The sequence below is a fragment of the Austrofundulus limnaeus genome, unplaced genomic scaffold (assembly GCF_001266775.1).
Source record: "Austrofundulus limnaeus strain Quisiro unplaced genomic scaffold, Austrofundulus_limnaeus-1.0 Scaffold181, whole genome shotgun sequence".
Taxonomy (NCBI): domain Eukaryota; kingdom Metazoa; phylum Chordata; class Actinopteri; order Cyprinodontiformes; family Rivulidae; genus Austrofundulus; species Austrofundulus limnaeus.
In genome coordinates this window covers 332,768-337,784 of record NW_013952583.1, presented here as the reverse complement: position 1 = coordinate 337,784, position 5,017 = coordinate 332,768, and positions in this window count along the sequence as shown.

Genomic DNA, 5,017 nt, shown 5'->3' with positions numbered 1-5,017 from the left:
GACAAATAATCATACACATTCTGAAAACAAGATGATTATTCTTACACAATCAGTTCTTGTTTAGTAAATCAGTCTCTGTCCTCAGCGAGACAAATATGAACAAATTCAGACCAGTTCACATTTCAAATAAAGAAAATAAATCTAAGCTTAAAAACGCGCTGCATAAGAAGTACGAACAACCAAGATCTAAATAATGATTCAAGTTGCTGCTGTGGTTACCATGGTAACCACACACCTGTGTCTGTCACTCCCTGTAAATGAGAGGCAGACAGAAACTGATAAGCAAGCTTCAGGAAAAACAACAGCACTGTGGGAAAACTAAAACCTTTAATAGACTTGTGATCAGCAGAAGCCTCTGATGGTCAAATGTTGACATGAGATGTTAGAAAGACTTTTTACTGTTTTGTGGAGAATATTTTGAGCGAAACAAGTGTAAATTCTCAGCTGCTTGTTGTGTTTTTTTGGGGGGGATTGGAGAGAAGCACAGAGTAAAAGAAACCAAAAAGTATCACGTTTTGATGTGTCTGCTGGAGTGTGATTGTTTGCATAAAAAAGGAAAAAAATATATATAATTAATTCAAAAATCAAAATGAATATTGTAAAATCTAATTGTGTAAAAAAAACACAAAAAGATAGCAACATGATAGTTCTGTTTAAACTCTGAATGTTGAGGCTGTTTTCTCATCTTTTTCTCCAAACTCCCTTTGATCTCATTCTTTTATTTTGCCAATAAATTTCTGTTTCCAACTCAAAGCACARTTTCTGATTGACTCGTATGTGTTATTTTAAAACATAGGAGACTTTTAAATCATACATTTTCCCTTAAAATTTCTAATTGATGTTTACCTTTTATTTGCTTTTAGAAACTGCGGGATCTTTTTTTTTTCATCTTGTAATTTTATGTTTTGAATTAAATATAATAACCCCACATCTTTTTATTGGCCCAACAGTCCCTCCCTGCAGCTGCAGGCTCCGGGGCCACAGATCGGACATTCATTCCCGGAGTTTGTCCTCTGCGGCCTGAGGTCTGCCTCCTGCAGCAGCCTTTGTCATTGGAGCCGCTGCTTCCTGTGTGCGCGCACCGGGTTAACAATTATCCCCTTTAATGCGCTCCTGACTGTATTAGAAAATCATTACCGACGGGAATTATGAGGTAAAACAAGTTGTTGATTAGGTGTTTAGAGTTAAAGGCTCCTATAAGGATGGCGGCGGCTTCTGGGAATGGAGCTCTCTGTTTGAGTTTCTTCTAACCGTCAGGGACTGTTTATCCGAGAAAATAGTTCCCTGTTTCACTCCACTTAATGAATATAAAACCTGTAATTCATTTGTTATCAGTCAAGTTTAAAGGAGGAAAAAATGCATTCAGGTAAAAACAAAAACAAAGAAAAAAATAAAAGAGCCTGTTTTATTGAATAGCCTATTGGCCACGTTGTATTTTACGCACAACATATTAACTCCAACATAACCACCCAAAGATATCTGGTCGGTTGGGTCGGTTTAACGGTCTTCCAGCAGGAACTTGTGGAACAACCGAACCGCCTCGAAATGCTTTGAGCTTAATGATGAAACCCTGCAGGGCCCCGCGCGCACTGACCCCCATCACTGCTGGTTAATACATGATCAGGTCGCTCAGCTCGAACAAAAACAGCACACATCTCTCTCTCTCTCTCTCTCTCTCTCTCTCTCTCTCTCTCTCTCTCTCTCTCTCTCTCTCTCTCTCTCTCTCTCTCTTTCACCCCTGGGCTCTGGAGGAGGAGAGCCTCGGGAAGGTGCCTCCTCTTGGGAAAATCTCTCTGCAGGGGCTTTTAGGGACGTTTTCCCTTCCAATGCATGGGCTCAAAGTGACGCAGGAGGCCTTTTGACCCAAGGGCAGCAGGAGGGTGTCACAGAAAGGAGTTAAAAGTATTATTCTTCTGCTAAAAACACTTTCAAATAGGAAATATTTTGTGCGAAAACACTGGGAATCAGAGGAGAGCTCTGCGGTTCTGCTCTGCCAATCATTGGTTCTGAAATTGATCTGATCCGATGAAAGCCCAAACCATCTGTCTTTACCCAAATAGAAACATCATGATTGTTAAATTTACCTAAATATTGGAACATTCTTCTATAAATGAACATTATTTTAGGAATTGTGGAAAACTTGTTTTTGAAACATTGTCCTGAAAATTAAAATATCACAGAACTGGTTGGAATCTCACTTATTTCTGTTCAAAATCTTTGTTCTGTTAATCTTTGCACAGCTTTGAGGTAAAACATGCCAATTATCCTCCAAAACAGTGCTGGCTCTAGCCATTTTGGTGCCCTAGGCGAGTTGACGCACAGCCCCCCGAACTATGTCCCACCCACCCCAGTTTGAACCCCTAAAAACAAGTTTGACAGTATAAGGTACTGTGGTAAACTTAGATAGGCTAAAGCAAATAAATACATGTCAACTTGTACAGATTGTCCACAAGTTATAAGGATTTTATGTCATTTTGCAGGTATACGGACGTTTAGAGCAATGTCAGATTTTTTTTCAACTCTTACGGATTTTTTGCAAAACCTCATTTTCAAATTTGTCTAACATGTCAGAGCCCGTAGGATGATTTAAAAAACAACAAATAACATTAAACAGCCATCTTCCAACCTGTTCTGCCTATAGAAATAGGTTTTGAACTTTTTYCGCTCTCCTTTCCTCCTGCTTCGCAGCGGGCGCTTTCACATCCTCAGTGAGGCTGTTTTATAGGTATAGTTTATTTTTCCTGTAATACTTCATTATAGTTTTTTTTAAGACAAAGCTCATTGAAAGGGCAGAGTTACAACCAGGRATTACAAATAATTACTTTTTTTCTTCTGCAGTTCGGCACCTGCTCCAGCAGATGGCGCTCTAGGCGACCGCCTAGTTCGCCTATGCCAAGAGCCGGCTCTGCTCCAAAATATGCATCTCAGTTGTGTGCTGTCTTTGTGTATCACAATGTGGGGGGGAAAATGCAAAAAGCCGTAGAAAGAAAAGGTCAATGGGCTTTGGCAGCTCAGGCTTCACAGTAAAAACATTTTTCTGAGTTTAAACGAGCCAGAAAGCTGGACTTATACTGATAATTTAATGTATTTTATGCACACATAGTTGAAGTTTTATGGTTTTTACAGATTTTTCCACAGAAAAAACACTGACGTTTGAGCTGTTAAAATTTTTATATTTTTTACAAACAAACTTATCTTACTCCCACAACTCTTTTTGATAAAAAAATAACTGAAACATGCATATTTTTGTCTTCTTTGTATGAATTCATGGTTTTCTCTCAGTTAAACCAACTAGACTTAGTTAGATTTTAGCCCAAAATAAGCCCGAAATATTCTCTTCACAGCTGGAAGTGAAAAATCTTTTAAACTTGTCATATTTTACATAAAAACGTAAAGATAAATGTGTGACCATCAGAGTTWTGCTGTCTCAGATCAAAAGTTTTTAAACAGTTTTGTCAAAAGTTCTTCATAAAAATATTAAACAAATAAAGTGAAAATGTAGCTGATTTTTAAACAAAGAGAGACAAACTTGTAAGAAGACTCAAACCAAGCTGTTTAGCAGTTTTACAGCTCCATTAGTGTTAATAAAATCAATCAAAAACACACAAAACAGATTTATTAATAACCAGTGAATTGTTTCAGCGCTGCCCTCATGTGGCTCCTCAGCTCTCTGATTGGTTGRTCATCTCTTTGTTGTGAAATTAGATGTGGGCTGATGGTTTTGACAGAGGGAGAGAAAGAAAAATGAAAGCACTGAAACTAATCATTTTCACACATTATTTTTATGAATAAAATTCAAAGAGTGCGATGAAGAAACTGAAATAACTCCCAGTACTTGCCAAACAGTTTGCCACAAATCTTTTAGAGCAAATCGTTGCCAAACAAATGAACTTCAGCTTTTTTAAATTAAACACGAGAAGTGACAGTTGTCTCATGATGTCACTCAGCGAATGTGTTGGGAATGACTCTCAGCTACCACCACATAAAATTTCAGCTCGTTATGTTTTGTCTAAACTGTAGCGTTTCTTTTGTTTTCTAAAATCAGTTACGGCAGCCATCTGAATTAAGTCTGACTCCAAAAGTTAATCACTTTTACATCTTTGTTTTCTGAGAGTTTCATTCAAGTTTATTCAGTAATGCGTGCAATATTTTGCTAACACAAAATGAACACACAGATAATGTAATCAGAGGTGATCTAAGTCTCTTCAGTGATAGACCTTTAAAAGTTCAAAACCTCTTTTTGTGTTGTTTTCATTAGTTTCAACGTTTTCTTTACACCTGTAATTAGAGAGAGAGAAAAAACAGTTTACCTCCACACTTCCTGCTGTCCACTGGTTCCTTCCTCCATGCAGTTGCTGCCATCCAGTGGTTGATGGAGGACAAAGCTGGTGGGGGTGGATCATGACCTCAGGGGATCAAGCTGTGTGGTTCTGATACATTTAAATGCGGATTTGTCTTTCCCCTTTGTCAAATTAAACACAGTGTGTCATTTATGACCAAGAGTGACAGCTTATTTAATTTAATTGGAGAAATGTATAATCAAACTGTGSATGTTCAATCTACTGATTTTATGTTCAAACAATGTCCCATAAAAATCTCAGCAAACAGAAAAAGATTGTTATTATCTGTAAACAGTCATTATTTAAAACTACTGTAGGGTTAATCATTTTCATCATTTGTAGCCTGTGTGAGTTGATAAAAACAATTAGAACACTAACTAAAGCAGCTAGTAGCAAAATGCTAAGTAAAGAAGAAAAAGCAAACATAGGCAGCCTAAAAGTAGCAAAAGTCTAGCTTAAAGCTAAAAATGGCTGGCTAAAAGGAGCAATATGCTAGCTAAAATCAAAAGTATAAAATGCAAAATAGCTACATATATTACAAATTATACTACTCACCTTATGCAACAGTCAAATGTATAAATGGTAGGTAAAAATGCAAAACAATAGGTAGTCTAAAACAGTGTGTGTGTGTGTGTGTGTGTGTGTGTGTGTGTGTGTGTGTGTGTGTGTGTGTGTGT